Source organism: Procambarus clarkii, chromosome 13, assembly GCF_040958095.1.
Source record: "Procambarus clarkii isolate CNS0578487 chromosome 13, FALCON_Pclarkii_2.0, whole genome shotgun sequence".
NCBI lineage: Eukaryota > Metazoa > Arthropoda > Malacostraca > Decapoda > Cambaridae > Procambarus > Procambarus clarkii.
In genome coordinates this window covers 24,781,054-24,800,999 of record NC_091162.1, presented here as the reverse complement: position 1 = coordinate 24,800,999, position 19,946 = coordinate 24,781,054, and the positions used below count along the sequence as shown (strand labels likewise).

Genomic DNA, 19,946 nt, shown 5'->3' with positions numbered 1-19,946 from the left:
CATGAACTAGCACCCCAACAAACATGTACTATCACCCCAATAAACATGAACTAGCACCCCAACAAACATGAACTAGCCCCACAACAAACATGAACTAGCACCCCAACAAACATGAACTAGCACCCCAACAAACATGAACTAGCCCCCAACAAACATGAACTAGCACCCAAACAAACATGAAATAGCCCCCAACAAACATGAACTAGCACCCCAACAAACATGAACTAGCACCCCAACAATCATGAACTAGCCCCCAACAAACATAAACTAGCACCCCAACAAACATGAACTAGCACCCCAACAAACATGAACTAGCCCCGCAACAAACATGAACTAGCACCCCAACAATCATGAACTAGCACCCCAACAAACATGAACAAGAACCTAAACAAACATGAACTAACACCCCAACAAACATAAACTAGCACCCCAACAAACATGAACTAGCACCCCAACAAACATGAACTAGCGCCCCAACAAACATGAACTAGCACCCCACCAAACATGAACTAGCACCCCAACAAACATGAACTAGCTCCGCAACAAACATGAACTAGCACCCCAAAAACATGAACTAGCACCCTACCAAACATGAACTAGCACCCCAACAAACATGAACTAGCACCCCAACAAACATGAACTAGCACCCCAACAAACATGAACTAGCACCCCAACAAACATGAACTAGCTCCCCAACAAACATGAACTAGCACCCCAACAAACATGAACTAGCTCCCCAACAAACATGAACTAGCACCCCAACAAACATGAACTAGCACCCCAACTAACATGAAATAGCACCCCAACAAACATGAACTAGCTCCCCAACAAACATGAACTAGCACCCCAACAAACATGAACTAGCACCCCAACTAACATGAACTAGCTCCCCAACAAACATGAACTAGCTCCCCAACAAATATGAACTAGCACCCCAACAAACATGAACTAGCTCCCCAACAAACATGAACTAGCACCCCAACAAACATGAACTAGCACCCCAACAAACATGAACTAGCACCCCAACAAACATGAACTAGCTCCCCAACAAACATGAACTAGCACCCCAACTAACATGAACTAGCACCCCAACTAACATGAACTAGCACCCCAACAAACATGAACTAGCAACCCAAAAAACATGAACTAGCCCCCAACAAACATGAACTAGCACCCCAACAAACATGAACTAGCACCCCAACAAACATGAACTAGCACCCCAACAAACATGAAATAGCTCCCAACAAACATGAACTAGCACCCGACAAACATTAACTAGTACCCCAACAAACATGAACTAGCTCCCAACAAACATGAACTAGCCCCCAACAAACATGAACTAGCCCCCGACAATTAAGAACTAGCACCCCAACAAACATGAACTAGCCCCCATCAAACATGAACTAGCCACCAACAAACATGTACTAGCCCCCATCAAACATGAACTAGCACCCCAACAAACATGAACTAGCACCACGACAAACATAAACTAGCCCGCAACAAACATGAACTATCACCCCAACAAACAACAACTAGCCCCAACAAACATGAACTAGCCCCCACAAACATGCATTAGCCCGAACAAACATGAACTAGCCCCGATAAACAAGAACTAGCACTCGAAAATCATGAACTAGCTCCCAACAAACATGAACTAGCCCCAACAAAAATTTGAACTAGCACCCAAACGACCATGAAATAGCACGCCAACAAACAAGAACTAACACCCCCAACAAACATGAACTAGCCCCCCAACAAACATGAACTAGCCCCCAACAAACATGAACTAGCACCCCAACAAACATGAACTAGCCCCCAACAAACATGAACTAGCACCCCAACAAACATGAACTAGCACCCCAATAATCATGAACTAGCACCCAGCAAACATAAACTTGCACCCCAACAAACATGAACTAGTACCCCAACAAACATGAACTAGCCCCCAACAAACATGAACTAGCACCCCAACAAACATGAACTAGCCCCCAACAAACATGAACTAGCCCCCAGCAAACATGAACTAGTACCCGACAAACATGAACTAGCACCCAGCAAACATAAACTAGCACCCAACAAACATGAACTAGCACCCCAACAAACATGAACTAGCCCCTAACTAACATAACCTAGCATCCCAACATGCATGAACTAGCACCCCAACAAACATGAACTAGCACCCCAACAAACATGAACTAGCACCCCAACAAACATGAACTAGCACCCGACAAATATGAACTAGCACCCCAACAAACATGAACTAGCCCCCAACAAACATGAACTAGCCCCCAACAAACATGAACTAGCCCCCAAAAAACATGAACTAGACCCCAACAAACATGAACTAGCACCCCAACAAACATGAACTAGCACCCCAACAAACATGAACTAGCACCCGACAAATATGAACTAGCACCCCAACAAACATGAACTAGCACCCGACAAATATGAACTAGCACCCCAACAAACATGAACTAGCCCCCAACAAACATGAACTAGCACCCGACAAACATTGACTAGTACCCCAACAAATATGAACTAGCACCCGACAAATATGAACTAACCCCAAACAAACATGAACTAGCCCCAACACACATTAACTATCACCCAACAAACATGAACTAGCACCCCAACAAACATGAACTAGCACGCTAACAAACATGAACCAGTACCCTAACAAACATAAACTAGCCCCCAACAAACATGAACTAGCACCCCCAACAAACATGAACTAGCCCCAAAAAAACATGAACTAGCCCCCAACAAACATGAACTAGCCACCAACAAACATGAACTAGTCCCCAACAAACATGAACTAGCCCCAAAAAAACATGAACTAGCACCCAACAAACATGAACCAGTACCCTAACAAACATAAACTAGCCCCCAACAAACATGAACTAGCACCCCCAACAAACATGAACTAGCCCCAAAAAAACATGAACTAGCACCCCAACAAACATGAACTAGCCACCAACAAACATGAACTAGCCCCCAACAAACATGAACTAACACCCCCAACAAACATGAACTAGCACCCCAACATACATGAACTAGCACCCCAACAAACATGAACTAGCACCCCAACATACATGAACTAGCACCCCAACAAACATGAACTAGCACCCAAACAAACATGAACTAGCACCCCAACATACATGAACTAGCACCCCAACAAACATGAACTAGCCCCCAACAAACATGAACTAACACCCCCAACAAACATGAACTAGCACCCCAATAAACATGAACTAGCACCCCGACAAACATGAACTAGCACCCCAACAAACATGAACTAGCACCCCAACAAACATGAACTAGCACCCCAACAAACATGAACTAGCCCCCAACAAACATGAACTAGCACCCCAACAAACATGAACTAGCCCCCAACAAACATGAACTAGCACCCCAACAAACATGAACTAGCACCCCAACAAACAGGAACTAGCACCCCAACAAACATGAACTAGCACCCCAACAAACATGAACTAGCACCCCAACAAACATGAACTAGCACCATAACAAACATGAACTAGCCCCCAACAAACATGAACTAGCACCCCAACAAACATGAACTAGCACCATAACAAACATGAACTAGCCCCCAACAAACATGAACTAGCACCATAACAAACATGAACTAGCCCCCAACAAACATGAACTAGCACCCCAACAAACATGAACTAGACCCCCAACAAACATGAACTAGCACCCCAACAAACATGAACTAGCCCCCAACAAACATGAACTAGCACCCCAACAAACATGAACTAGCCCCCAACAAACATGAACTAGCACCCCAACAAACATGAACTAGCACCATAACAAACATGAACTAGCCCCCAACAAGCATGAACTAGCACCCCAACAAACATGAACTAGCACCATAACAAACATGAACTAGCCCCCAACAAACATGAACTAGCACCCAACAAACATGAACTAGCACCCCAACAAACATGAACTAGCACCATAACAAACATGAACTAGCCCCCAACAAACATGAACTAGCACCCCAACAAACATGAACTAGCACCATAACAAACATGAACTAGCCCCCAACAAACATGAACTAGCACCCCAACAAACATGAACTAGCACCATAACAAACATGAACTAGCCCCCAACAAACATGAACTAGCACCCCAACAATCATGAACTAGCACCCCAACAAACATGAACTAGTCCCCAACAAACATGAACTAGACCCCAACAAACATGAACTAGCACCCCAACAAACATGAACTAGCCCCCAACAAACATGAACTAGACCCCAACAAACATGAACTAGCACCCCAACAAACATGAACTAGACCCCAACAAACATGAACTAGCACCCCAACAATCATGAACTAGCACCCCAACAAACATGAACTAGACCCCAACAAACATGAACTAGACCCCCAACAAACATGCACTAGCACCCCAACAAACATGAACTAGTCCCCAACAAACATGAACTAGACCCCAACAAACATGAACTAGACCCCAACAAACATGAACTAGACCCCAACAAACATGAACTAGTCCCCAACAAACATGAACTAGCACCATAACAAACATGAACTAGCTCCCCAACAAACATGCACTAGCACCCCAACAAACATGAACTAGTCCCCAACAAACATGCACTAACACCCCAACAAACATGAACTAGTCCCCAACAAACATGAACTAGACCCCAACAAACATGCACTAGCACCCCAACAAACATGAACTAGTCCCCAACAAACATGAACTAGACCCCAACAAACATGAACTAGACCCCAACAAACATGAACTAGACCCCAACAAACATGAACTAGACCCCAACAAACATGAACTAGACCCCAACAAACATGCACTAGCACCCCAACAAACATGAACTAGTCCCCAACAAACATGAACTAGACCCCAACAAACATGAACTAGACCCCAACAAACATGAACTAGACCCCAACAAACATGAACTAGACCCCAACAAACATGAACTAGACCCCAACAAACATGAACTAGACCCCAACAAACATGAACTAGCACCCCAACAATCATGAACTAGCACCCCAACAAACATGAACTAGACCCCAACAAACATGAACTAGCACCCCAACAAACATGCACTAGCACCCCAACAAACATGAACTAGTCCCCAACAAACATGAACTAGACCCCAACAAACATGAACTAGACCCCAACAAACATGAACTAGACCCCAACAAACATGAACTAGACCCCAACAAACATGAACTAGACCCCAACAAACATGAACTAGTCCCCAACAAACATGAACTAGACCCCAACAAACATGAACTAGACCCCAACAAACATGAACTAGACCCCAACAAACATGAACTAGCACCCCAACAAACATGAACTAGACCCCAACAAACATGAACTAGCACCATAACAAACATGAACTAGTCCCCAACAAACATGAACTAGACCCCAACAAACATGAACTAGACCCCAACAAACATGAACTAGTCCCCAACAAACATGAACTAGACCCCAACAAACATGAACTAGACCCCAACAAACATGAACTAGACCCCAACAAACATGAACTAGACCCCAACAAACATGAACTAGACCCCAACAAACATGAACTAGACCCCAACAAACATGAACTAGACCCCAACAAACATGAACTAGCACCCCAACAAACATGAACTAGACCCCAACAAACATGAACTAGACCCCAACAAACATGAACTAGCACCCCAACAAACATGAACTAGCACCCCAACAAACATGAACTAGCACCCCAACAAACATGAACTAGACCCCAACAAACATGAACTAGACCCCAACAAACATGAACTAGACCCCAACAAACATGAACTAGACCCCAACAAACATGCACTAGCACCCCAACAAACATGAACTAGTCCCCAACAAACATGAACTAGACCCCAACAAACATGAACTAGACCCCAACAAACATGAACTAGACCCCAACAAACATGAACTAGACCCCAACAAACATGAACTAGACCCCAACAAACATGAACTAGACCCCAACAAACATGAACTAGCACCCCAACAATCATGAACTAGCACCCCAACAAACATGAACTAGACCCCAACAAACATGAACTAGCACCCCAACAAACATGCACTAGCACCCCAACAAACATGAACTAGTCCCCAACAAACATGAACTAGACCCCAACAAACATGAACTAGACCCCAACAAACATGAACTAGACCCCAACAAACATGAACTAGACCCCAACAAACATGAACTAGACCCCAACAAACATGAACTAGTCCCCAACAAACATGAACTAGACCCCAACAAACATGAACTAGACCCCAACAAACATGAACTAGACCCCAACAAACATGAACTAGCACCCCAACAAACATGAACTAGACCCCAACAAACATGAACTAGCACCATAACAAACATGAACTAGTCCCCAACAAACATGAACTAGACCCCAACAAACATGAACTAGACCCCAACAAACATGAACTAGTCCCCAACAAACATGAACTAGACCCCAACAAACATGAACTAGACCCCAACAAACATGAACTAGACCCCAACAAACATGAACTAGACCCCAACAAACATGAACTAGACCCCAACAAACATGAACTAGACCCCAACAAACATGAACTAGACCCCAACAAACATGAACTAGCACCCCAACAAACATGAACTAGACCCCAACAAACATGAACTAGACCCCAACAAACATGAACTAGCACCCCAACAAACATGAACTAGCACCCCAACAAACATGAACTAGACCCCAACAAACATGAACTAGCACCCCAACAAACATGAACTAGACCCCAACAAACATGAACTAGACCCCAACAAACATGAACTAGCACCCCAACAAACATGAACTAGCACCCCAACAAACATGAACTAGCACCCCAACAAACATGAACTAGCACCCCAACAAACATGAACTAGCACCCCAACAAACATGAACTAGACCCCAACAAACATGAACTAGCACCCCAACATGAACTAGCACCCCAACAAACATGAACTAGCACCCCAACAAACATGAACTAGCACCCCAACAAACATGAACTAGACCCCAACAAACATGAACTAGCACCCCAACAAACATGAACTAGACCCCAACAAACATGAACTAGCACCCCAACAAACATGAACTAGACCCCAACAAACATGAACTAGCACCCCAACAAACATGAACTAGCACCCCAACAAACATGAACTAGCACCCCAACAAACATGAACTAGACCCCAACAAACATGAACTAGCACCCCAACAAACATGAACTAGACCCCAACAAACATGAACTAGCACCCCAACAAACATGAACTAGCACCCCAACAAACATGAACTAGCACCCCAACAAACATGAACTAGCACCCCAACAAACATGAACTAGCACCCCAACAAACATGAACTAGCACCCCAACAAACATGAACTAGCACCCCAACAAACATGAACTAGACCCCAACAAACATGAACTAGCACCCCAACAAACATGAACTAGACCCCAACAAACATGAACTAGCACCCCAACAAACATGAACTAGCACCCCAACAAACATGAACTAGCACCCCAACAAACATGAACTAGCACCCCAACAAACATGAACTAGCACCCCAACAAACATGAACTAGCACCCCAACAAACATGAACTAGCACCCCAACAAACATGAACTAGCACCCCAACAAACATGAACTAGCACCCCAACAAACATGAACTAGCACCCCAACAAACATGAACTAGCACCCCAACAAACATGAACTAGCACCCCAACAAACATGAACTAGCACCCCAACAAACATGAACTAGCACCCCAACAAACATGAACTAGCACCCCAACAAACATGAACTAGTCCCCAACAAACATGAACTAGCACCCCAACAAACATGAACTAGCACCCCAACAAACATGAACTAGCCCCCAACAAACATGAACTAGCCCCCAACAAACATGAACTAACACCCCAACAAACATGAACTAGCCCCCAACAAACATGAACTAACACCCCAACAAACATGAACTAGCCCCCAACAAACATGAACTAACACCCCAACAAACATGAACTAGCACCCCAACAAACATGAACTAGCCCCCAACAAACATGAACTAGCACCCCAACAAACATGAACTAACACCCCAACAAACATGAACTAGCCCCCAACAAACATGAACTAGCCCCCAACAAACATGAACTAGCACCCCAACAAACATGAACTAACACCCCAACAAACATGAACTAGCCCCCAACAAACATGAACTAGCACCCCAACAAACATGAACTAGCACCCCAACAAACATGAACTAGCCCCCAACAAACATGAACTAGCACCCCAACAAACATGAACTAACACCCCAACAAACATGAACTAGCCCCCAACAAACATGAACTAGCCCCCAACAAACATGAACTAGCACCCCAACAAACATGAACTAACACCCCAACAAACATGAACTAGCCCCCAACAAACATGAACTAGCACCCCAACAAACATGAACTAGCACCCCAACAAACATGAACTAACACCCCAACAAACATGAACTAGCCCCCAACAAACATGAACTAGCACCCCAACAAACATGAACTAGCACCCAACAAACATGAACTAGACCCCAACAAACACCAACTAGACCCTGATAACAACTCATCACACTGTGTTATGAACTAACACGATAGCAGTTTTATTGTTATTCACACCAGTGTTGGTTGATCACCCCTCACCAGTGTTGGTTGATCACCCCACACCAGTGTTGGTTGATCACCCCTCACCAGTGTTGGTTGATCACCCCTCACCAGTGTTGGTTGATCACCCCACACCAGTGTTGGTTGATCACCCCACACCAGTGTTGGTTGATCACCCCACACCAGTGTTGGTTGTTCACCCCACACCAGTGTTGGTTGATCACCCCTCACCAGTGTTGGTTGATCACCCCACACCAGTGTTGGTTGTTCACCCCACACCAGTGTTGGTTGATCACCCCTCACCAGTGTTGGTTGATCACCCCTCACCAGTGTTGGTTGATCACCCCTCACCAGTGTTGGTTGATCACCCCTCACCAGTGTTGGTTGATCACCCCACACCAGTGTTGGTTGATCACCCCACACCAGTGTTGGTTGATCACCCCTCACCAGTGTTGGTTGATCACCCCACACCAGTGTTGGTTGTTCACCCCTCACCAGTGTTGGTTGATCACCCCTCACCAGTGTTGGTTGATCACCCCACACCAGTGTTGGTTGATCACCCCACACCAGTGTTGGTTGATCACCCCACACCAGTGTTGGTTGATCACCCCACACCAGTGTTGGTTGATCACCCCACACCAGTGTTGATTGATCACCCCTCACCAGTGTTGGTTGATCACCTCAGAACAGTGTTGGTTGATCACCCCTCGCCAGTGTTGGTTGATCACCCCTCACCAGTGTTGGTTGATCACCCCTCACCAGTGTTGGTTGATCACCCCTCACCAGTGATGGTTGATCACCCCTCACCAGTGTTGAGTGATTATCACACAACAGTTAATAACAAAAACATCTCTCCAAGCTTACCATCAGTTCCTCCGTGGTAATTACTTATAACAAAGTGACGTCCAGTATTGCAACACAGGCTACAAGCCTCAATAATGTCCCCCCTGACGCCTGAACTAGGAATGACCCGTCATGTTTGTGTTCAATAGTGTGATGGTCGGCATTAGTCCTGATCTCTCCTGGTCGCGTAGGGGAGCTGGAGCACTGACTGATGCACCTGGCAAGGTCGTTGTGCCTGCATGGCCCGTGACCTTCTCTCTCCTCATTCTCCTCACAATCACTCTCTTCTCTAAGTTTTCCTTCCCAAACAAACATGGAGAGCTTTAAAGTTCCGACGTGCAGGATTGTCAGTCGGTTATGTTCCGACGTGCAGGATTGTCAATCGGTTATGTTCCAACGTGCAGGATTGCTAGTCGGTTATGTTCCGACGTGCAGGATTGTCAATCGGTTATGTTCCGACGTGCAGGATTGCTAGTCGGTTATGTTCCGACAAGCAGGATTGCTAGTCGGTTATGTTCCGACGTGCAGGATTGCTAGTCGGTTATGTTCCGACGTGCAGGATTGCTAGTCGGTTATGTTCCGACGTGCAGGATTGCTAGTCGGTTATGTTCCGACGTGCAGGATTGCTAGTCGGTTATGTTCCGACAAGCAGGATAAAAAGATCGAGAAACGGTGTTTCTTCTGGAGGAATGTTTAAAACTGCTGAGAGTCGAGATATTCGAAGGTCATATGCATGTTAGAGAGTTCCATAAATTTCAAAAACATGATGGCCTTCAACTTGTCAACAAGTTGAAAGATGCACACTTCTGGCAGAAACAGAAAACGAAGGTTAACTTTGCTACACAAACCTCATATAACGAATGTTGCTGCAACAATCGTATATCTTAACACCTTGTATTTGTCTCAAATCGTAAATTTCTAAGCTTCTATTGAATTCATAATAGAAATTGTTTATGTGGTTGATGTCATCTACTCTGAACATCCACTTATTAATGGCTTGAGAGCTCCCACGAGGCCAACTAATGAACATGATGAGTGTACATTTACAGCCTATCACTACGGGAGTGGCATGAAGGTCAACAAGGGTCGCACACTGCCAGACGTATCACATGCTACCTTCCTGCTGACCACTCAAAGCTTTTTAGGTGTTTAAATAACATAGTTGTCACGCCATCCTTACTTACCTGAGCCAAGATCACCTTTAGTTTCTATTGTTCTTCTCGGTGCGGTGGAGGCAGAAGCAACAATTTAGAGAGTTGATCGGTTTAGGGGACGTTGGTGGCGTGTGCTGGTGCCTCAGGTAATGACAGCCACAAATGGACGCCGTGTCCCACAAGATGCGACTTGCATTGTATATTATGTGAGTGAGACTGGCAGGTACACATGTGATGCTCCATACACCGGACCTTGGCTCCGGCCGCAAGTGTAACGTGCACGTGTGCTCACATATACTTCATGTAACTGGATTACATATTTAAAGTAAATCAAACCACACACACACCAGGAGATGAAGAGACGACGACGTTTTGGTCCGTCCTGGACCATTATCTAGTCGATTGTGATGTTAAGAAAAGTCTCCTCGTCTCTCTCTTCCTCCGCGCTCTACGCATCGTTAACCCTCGGTTATTTTATTCTGAGATTTCCTTTATTTACAAGTATTTCTCTCACCTTGGTTACCCCATACATTTTATCACCTGTGCCTATTCTCAAGCTTAACAAAAAAAATCTTCCTAAACCTGTTTTCAAGACTAGTACCACTGTGCTCTGCCTTCCCTTCATATTTGAACTAAAAATTCTCACTAATACCCTTCATATTCTTGACATAAAGCTCGCCTTTCGACAAACTAACACGCTTCGTAGTAATCTGGTTCCCATTGGTCCTCCTGCTTCTAATGCTGCTGGTGTTTACTCTTTTCTATTCATCTTGTCCTCTCCAATACGTTGACGAAACTGGCCGTACACTAAATGACAGACATAAGAAAAACAAAAGAAATGTTAAGTCTGCAGACACAAACAGTGCTCTCTTCTATCATGTTAGGGACTCTAATCATCCTATAGATTGGTCCTTTTCTAAAACAATCTTTCCTACCTCTACTCTACATAGACGCAGTCTTGTCGAATCGGCTGATACACAACATGATCCATGGTTCTGGCTGTGTTGCTGTTGACTCTTCCCTTTCACAATACATACTCAAATGCTCTAACCTTCTTAACAAACGTGACCTGACATGAGCCTACCCCCCATTGTCTGACCCTCCTCCTATTATTACCTATCCCATTCTTCCTTCTGCCCATTATTACACTCATATCATTCGTAACTTCCACCCCATTCTTACCTTTCGCCTTACTCTTACCCTCTAGGAATTACCTTCTTCTCTTTCCTCCTCCCCACCTTACACTAGCCTGTTGCCCTGCACACTTGGGTACACAGCCTGCTGCCCTGCACACTTGGGTACACAGCCTGCTGCCCTGCACACTTGGGTACACAGCCTGCTGCCCTGCTCACTTGGGTATACAGCCTGCTGCCCTGCACACTTGGGTACACAGCCTGCTGCCCTGCACACTTGGGTACACAGCCTGTTGCCCTGCACACTTGGGTACACAGCCTGCTGCCCTGCATACTTGGGTACACAGCCTGCTGCCCTGCTCACTTGGGTATACAGCCTGCTGCCCTATCATATGTGGGAACCGACCTGTGAGATTTATATTTATTTAATTTATATGAATTTATATTTACGTTAATTTATATACTTCGATAGCATTTTGTATAATGATAAGTGGACTGTATTTCTGCAATAATCTCATAATCTCACAAATCGATCCTCTACACATTAGGGGGGTTTATATAAATTTAATTTATATATATGCAGCCAATCAAACTACAGTATTAGACTACACATTATTAAACATTGAAGAGGTTCCTTATCTTATAGTACAGCAGGCTTTAGTCCACCAGGTATAACTAGGGTGTAGACACCACATTTTCCCTCTTTGAGGTAGCTTCCATCACCCTGGTAACTGATGCACAAAGCATGCTTCCTCATCTTGACCTGTCAAAAGGGCGCTAACTGTAAAGCCAGATTCCTAATATATGACAAGCTATATCAGAGAAAACACTGTACATGGAACAATGAAGACCTGGCTTAATTACCTTTAGTTTGAGGCTACCACGTGCTCTAACCGGACCACCCTATATAATGACATTAATGGCCACAAATGAAAGATACATGGGTTTCGGAAGAACACTTAACTTGATTTGTTGACAGCGTGTTGATAATGGTACACCTTTGGTTTCCATAACACTTCGTCCAAGTAAAATTAACAGGAGCCGTATTTGCTCCCGTGAGCCTCTGTGGTCTTAGCATCAACAATGGCTGCCCCTCCTTCCTCACTGACGCTACTGGCCGACATTGTCCAGATATGATAGGAGCCGAATTTGCTCCACGCGTCTCGGAGGTGACAACAACAATAATGGCTATGGCTGACACTCCATACTACTGACGCTACTGGCCGACATTGTCCAGATATGATAGGAGCCGAATTTGCTCCACGCGTCCCGGAGGTGACAACAACAAAGCTCTGACCACTCACTCACACTGACGCCTGGCTTTCATTGTCCAGATGACAGAAAGTGATAGAAGGGTCACATTTACTCTACTTTAATACTGATAATTTAGTTAATTTATATGAGATGTTTTTATGATGGTAAAGTCCAAAGACTAATGTATTTAAGAATAATTCCCACCATAATAGGTGGTGAATTATAATAGTATGTGGTTGATATTCCGTTTTCTATAGACGGTAATTCCACTACAGTTACGTTTTCTATGGGTTAACTTGTTTATACAATACAGCTATTATCTGTCTGTATGATATATTAAATGCTGTCGGATTTTGCGACATCATACACAGTCTGCTGCCCTGCACACTTGGGTATACAGCCTGCTGCCCTGCACACTTGGGTATACAGTCTGCTGCCCTGCACACTTGGGTATACAGCCTGCTGCCCTGCACACTTGGGTATACAGCCTGCTGCCCTGCACACTTGGGTACACAGCCTGTTGCCCTGCACACTTGGGTACACAGTCTGCTGCCCTGCACACTTGGGTATACAGCCTGCTGCCCTATCACACTTGGGTACACAGCCTGCTGCCCTGCACACTTGGGTACACAGCCTGCTCCCCTGCTCACTTGGGTATACAGCCTGCTGCCCTGCTCACATGGGTACACAGCCTGCTGCCCTGCACACTTGGGTATACAGCCTGCTCACTTGAGTACACAGCCTGCTGCCCTGCACACTTGGGTACACAGCCTGCTGCCCTGCTCACATGGGTACACACCCTGCTGCCCTGCTCACTTGGGTACACAGCCTGCTGCCCTGCTCACATGGGTACACAGCCTGCTGCCCTGCTCACATGGGTACACAGCCTGCTGCCCTGCACACTTGGGTACACAGCCTGCTGCCCTGCTCACATGGGTACACAGCCTGCTGCCCTGCTCACTTGGGTACACAGCCTGCTGCCCTGCGCACATGGGTACACAGCCTGCTGCCCTAGCACACTTGGGTATACAGCCTGCTCCCCTGCTCACTTGAGTACACAGCCTGCTGCCCTGCACACTTGGGTACACAGCCTGCTCCCCTGCACACTTGGGTACACAGCCTGCTCCCCTGCACACTTGGGTATACAGCCTGCTGCCCTGCACACTTGAGTACACAGCCTGCTGCCCTGCACACTTGGGTACACAGCCTGCTGCCCTGCACACTTGGGTACACAGCCTGCTGCCCTGCTCACATGGGTACACAGCCTGCTGCCCTGCACACTTGGGTACACAGCCTGCTGCCCTGCACACTTGGGTACACAGCCTGCTCCCCTGCTCACTTGAGTACACAGCCTGCTGCCCTGCACACTTGGGTACACAGCCTGCTCCCCTGCTCACTTGAGTACACAGCCTGCTGCCCTGCGCACTTGGGTACACAGCCTGCTGCCCTGCACACTTGGGTACACAGCCTGCTGCCCTGCACACTTGGATACACAGCCTGCTGCCCTGCACCCTTGGGTACACAGCCTGCTGCCCTGCACACTTGGGTATACAGCCTGCTGCCCTGCACACTTGAGTACACAGCCTGCTGCCCTGCACACTTGGGTACACAGCCTGCTGTCCTGCACACTTGGGTACACAGCCTGCTGCCCTGCTCACATGGGTACACAGCCTGCTGCCCTGCACACTTGGGTACACAGCCTGCTGCCCTGCACACTTGGGTACACAGCCTGCTGCCCTGCACACTTGGGTACACAGCCTGCTGCCCTGCACACTTGAGTACACAGCCTACTGCCCTGCACACTTGGGTACACAGCCTGCTGCCCTGCACACTTGAGTACACAGCCTGCTGCCCTGCACACTTGGGTACACAGCCTGCTGCCCTGCACACTTGAGTACACAGCCTGCTGCCCTGCACACTTGGGTACACAGCCTGCTGCCCTGCACACTTGGGTACTCAGCCTGCTGCCCTGCACACTTGAGTACACAGCCTGCTGCCCTGCACACTTGGGTACACAGCCTGCTGCCCTGCACACTTGGGTACACAGCCTGCTGCCCTGCACACTTGGGTACACAGCCTGCTGCCCTGCACACTTGAGTACACAGCCTGCTGCCCTGCACACTTAGGTATACAGCCTGCTCACTTGAGTACACAGCCTGCTGCCCTGCACACTTAGGTATACAGCCTGCTCACTTGAGTACACAACCTGCTGCCCTGCACACTTGGGTACACAGCCTGCTCCCCTGCTCACTTGAGTACACAGCCTGCTGCCCTGCACACTTGGGTACCCAGCCTGCTGCCCTGCACACTTGGGTACACAGCCTGCTGCCCTGCACACTTGGGTACACAGCCTGCTGCCCTGCACACTTGGGTACACAGCCTGCTGCCCTGCACACTTGAGTACACAGCCTGCTGCCCTGCACACTTGGGTACACAGCCTGCTGCCCTGCACACTTGGGTACACAGCCTGCTGCCCTGCACACTTGGGTACACAGCCTGCTGCCCTGCACACTTGGGTACACAGCCTGCTGCCCTGCACACTTGGGTACACAGCCTGCTGCCCTGCACACTTGGGTACACAGCCTGCTGCCCTGCACACTTGAGTACACAGCCTACTGCCCTGCACACTTGGGTACACAGCCTGCTGCCCTGCACACTTGAGTACACAGCCTGCTGCCCTGCACACTTGGGTACACAGCCTGCTGCCCTGCACACTTGAGTACACAGCCTGCTGCCCTGCACACTTGGGTACACAGCCTGCTGCCCTGCACACTTGGGTACACAGCCTGCTGCCCTGCACACTTGAGTACACAGCCTGCTGCCCTGCACACTTGGGTACACAGCCTGCTGCCCTGCACACTTGGGTACACAGCCTGCTGCCCTGCACACTTGGGTACACAGCCTGCTGCCCTGCACACTTGGGTACACAGCCTGCTGCCCTGCACACTTGGGTACACAGCCTGCTGCCCTGCACACTTGAGTACACAGCCTGCTGCCCTGCACACTTGAGTACACAGCCTGCTGCCCTGCACACTTGGGTACACAGCCTGCTGCCCTGCACACTTGGGTACACAGCCTGCTGCCCTGCACACTTGGGTACACAGCCTGCTGCCCTGCACACTTGGGTACACAGCCTGCTGCCCTGCACACTTGAGTACACAGCCTGCTGCCCTGCACACTTGAGTACACAGCCTGCTGCCCTGCATACTTGGGTACACAGCCTGCTGCCCTGCACACTTGAGTACACAGCCTGCTGCCCTGCACACTTGAGTACACAGCCTGCTGCCCTGCACACTTGGGTACACAGCCTGCTGCCCTGCACACTTGAGTACACAGCCTGCTGCCATGCACACTTGAGTACACAGCCTACTGCCCTGCACACTTGAGTACACAGCCTGCTGCCCTGCACACTTGAGTACACAGCCTGCTGCCCTGCACACTTCAGGTAGAGTACTGGTAATTAGTATACCACATGTGAACGTCGAACTTGCAGCCTTCCTCCACCAAGATGAGCGTATGGTGTCGGTAGAGAGGCATATGTGGATCAGTATTTTGTGCAGTACTTGTACGTCCATCCATTGTTCTCAACGAGGCAAGGTAAGGACAGCATAGTTAAGTTACTTCGTGAATAATTTATGGCATATATACTCCTTATGGCTGTATAGTACAGCCCACAGTTGGCAACCGTTAATGGAACCGCTCGATAATTACCTGCTTTTACACTTATACTATTTCTAATAATCTTCGTAGTTATTGTTAAACAATACTTCCACTGAGGAAGAATTTAATATTATGTATAGAATTGTACATTTTTTTGTGTGTATTTCCTGTCGCACTCCGTCACCACTCATTTTAACACTAGCTGGCAGCTGCCATCTAATTGAAACCTGGATTTTTCGCTATTTTATACCAGAATAATAATAATATAATGAGAATATAAACTAATAGTATAGTAAACGTTTCAAATTGATATAAAGCCCACGAGGTACAATTACAAATGCAATAATAATATCATACGGTGATAAATGTGCGGAGTCAACACCGCTGGCAGTGTGGTGGAGACGCCGCTAGACCCCAGCCAGGCTGGGCCCTCGACACCTCCACCTTATGTGGTGGAATGCTCACTAACCTCATACACTATGGTCTTACACTTCTCTAACCCTACCCATACACCAGGTACGAAAATGTATATGTGCACCTCACTGCCACTGAAACACCACGTCTGCGGTAGAAACTATATACTATCAATCATCAATTTGCATCTATGTATATATGGTACATGAAATTAATTTAAACTCCAGAGATCTACTAAGTTAGCATAATCCTAGAGACGGATAGTTGAGACTGAGTTGCGGAAGACGTTGTCTTTGGCTACATTAGGAGTGGTTTTTGAAGTCATAATAGGCAGAGGTACCAGCCCCAGGAGGGTGTAGCGAGCGGGGAGGTGTCTGCGTGTAGCAGTGTCGCGCTGACCGTCACCGGAGGAGAGTCTCGCTGCGGGCGTTGAAATCCCGTCAAGGTGTGTGTTATACCCCTCGGTGTTTGTGTGTACCTGCTGCACAGGTACACACCAGGGTGCTGTGTGTACCGTCAGGCGCTGGCTGGCCGGCCAGGGCAGTGGTGAGGCCCATACAGCGCCTCAGCAGAAGCACAGGTGAAAGTTATGACAGGCGGAGGGTTCCTGCGGACACTTGCTGGGGGTGCTGCCGCTCCCTCCTAGTGTCACCCTCAACCTCTGTACTAGTCTGTGTGTCTTCTCTTGTGTGGTGTCCCGCGGGTGTTGGTGTCCCACAGCTGTAGGTGTCCCGCAGGTGTTGGTGCCTGCAGGTCACAAGTGTGTCGAGGCGCCACGGGGGAATTCTTGATGTTGTTAGTGTGTGTGTGTGTGTGTGTGTGTGTGTGTGGGCGGAAGTGTGCCAACGCCTATTGTGTATATACACGCGCTTAGCATCCCAGCACTCGCTACCACACACATACACATGCATGCATACATACACACACACACACACACACACACACACACACACACACACACACACACACACACACACACACACACACACACACACACATACATACATTCATTCATTCACACATGTACATACATACACACATGTACACATATACTTACATATACTTACATACACACACACACACACACACACACACCACCACCACCATCGCATCACCACCACACCCCACCACATCACTTTAGGAAGTGATGAGGTGAAGGCTGACTCCATACACAGCTTCAAGTGTTGATATGATAGAGCCCAGTAGGCTAAGGAACCTGTACATTAGTTGATTGACAGTTGAGAGGCGGGACCAAAGAGCCAGAGCTCAACCCCGCAAGCACAATTAGGTAAGTATAATTAGACAATTAGGTAAGTACACACACACACACACACACACACACACACACACACACACACACACACACACACACACACACACACACACACACACACACGTGTGTGTGTAATTACCTAAGTGTAGTTACAGGATGAGAGCTACGCTCGTGGTGTCCCGTCTTCCCAGCACTATTTGTCATATAACGCAGTAGTTTCAAAGTGTTATATGACAAAGTGCTGGGAAGACGGGACACCACGAGCGTAGCTCTCATCCTGTAACTACACTTAGGTAATTACACACACACACACACACACAGCTGGAGATGCAGGTAAGAGTGAAAGGGAAGATACTCCATTGGATAAGGGAGTACCTAAGCAACAGAAGACAGCGAGTCACTGTGAGGGGCGAGGCCTCAGATTGGCAAGACGTCACCAGTGGAGTCCCATAGGGTTCAGTCCTTGAACCTATACTGTTTCTGATATGTGTAAATGATCTCCCAGAGGGTATAAGAATCGTTCATCTCATTGTTTGCTGATGATGCAAAAATTATGAGGAGGATTAAAACAGAGAATGATAGTAGGCGGCTACAAGATGACCTAGACAGACTGAATGAATAGTCCAACAAATGGCTATTAAAGTTTAACCCGAGTAAATGCAAGGTCATGAAACTAGTGGGTGGAAACAGGCCAGACCCAGGATACCGAATGGAAAATGAAGTACTAAATGAAACGGGCAGAAAGATCTAGGAGTTAATATCACACCAAACCTGTCTCCTGAAGCCCACATAAAAAGAATTACATCTGCGACATACGCGAGGCTGGCTAACATCAGAACAGCCTTCAGGAACCTGTGTAAGGAATCATTCATTACCTTGTACACCACATATGTAAGAAAAATCCTGGAGTATGCGGCCCCAGCATGGAGCCCGTACCTTGTCAAGCACAAGACGAAGCTGGAAAAAGTTCAGAGGTATGCCACTAGTCTAGTCCCTGGAAACACAAACCGAAACTGCCTCTATTTTCCGCTTGCTACAACTTGTAATAAAGTTGTTACATCTTGACTTAACGTGTTTATGACGTATTAGAACGTTGTTACAACTTGCTATATTGGTTGTTATAACTGGTTAGGAGGTGTTAAAACTTGTTCGAACGTTGTACCAACGTCGTAGTTTCGGTGTGTGTGTTTGGATCAAACTCATGCCTCTTAGTTCTGGGACGTCCCAGAACTAAGAGGCATGAGTTACAAGGAAAAGCTGTGTGAAATGCACCTTACGACACTGGAAGACAGAAGAGTAAGAGGTGACATGATCACTACCTACAAAATTCTCAGAGGAATTGACAGGGTAGATAAGGATAAACTATTTAACACGGGTGGCACGCGAACAAGGGGACACAGGTGGAGACTGATGTGAGAGTTTGTTTATTTTTTAACTTGTGAGAAGTTTTGGAATAAATTAAAATTGGTATAAGGAATTTTAGCTCGGAAAATTTCTAAGAATTTTCTTTATTCTTTAACCTTTATTCCTGTCGTGATATTCAACTAGGTCGCCTGAGGAAG

At 47.0% G+C, this 19,946-nt stretch overlaps 2 protein-coding genes across 4 annotated transcripts in view; one reads left to right on the top strand and one right to left on the bottom strand.

Annotated features, from left to right (window-relative positions):
• LOC123757265 (plasmolipin) overlaps positions 1-19,946 on the bottom strand; it is a 155,532-nt gene that overhangs the window by 114,564 nt on the left and 21,022 nt on the right. The gene's annotated exons all lie outside the window — the stretch shown is intronic.
• Positions 17,452-19,946, top strand: part of LOC123757264 (proteolipid protein 2) — a 106,993-nt gene continuing 104,498 nt past the window's right edge. The window contains exon 1 of one of the 3 annotated variants that reach the window (XM_045740797.2): positions 17,452-17,556. The gene's annotated coding sequence lies outside the window, so the exon portion shown is untranslated. Of the gene's footprint in view, positions 17,557-17,579; positions 17,692-19,946 lie in introns of those variants that run through there. The other 2 variants (XM_069323809.1, XM_069323810.1) reach the window with 2 other exon arrangements.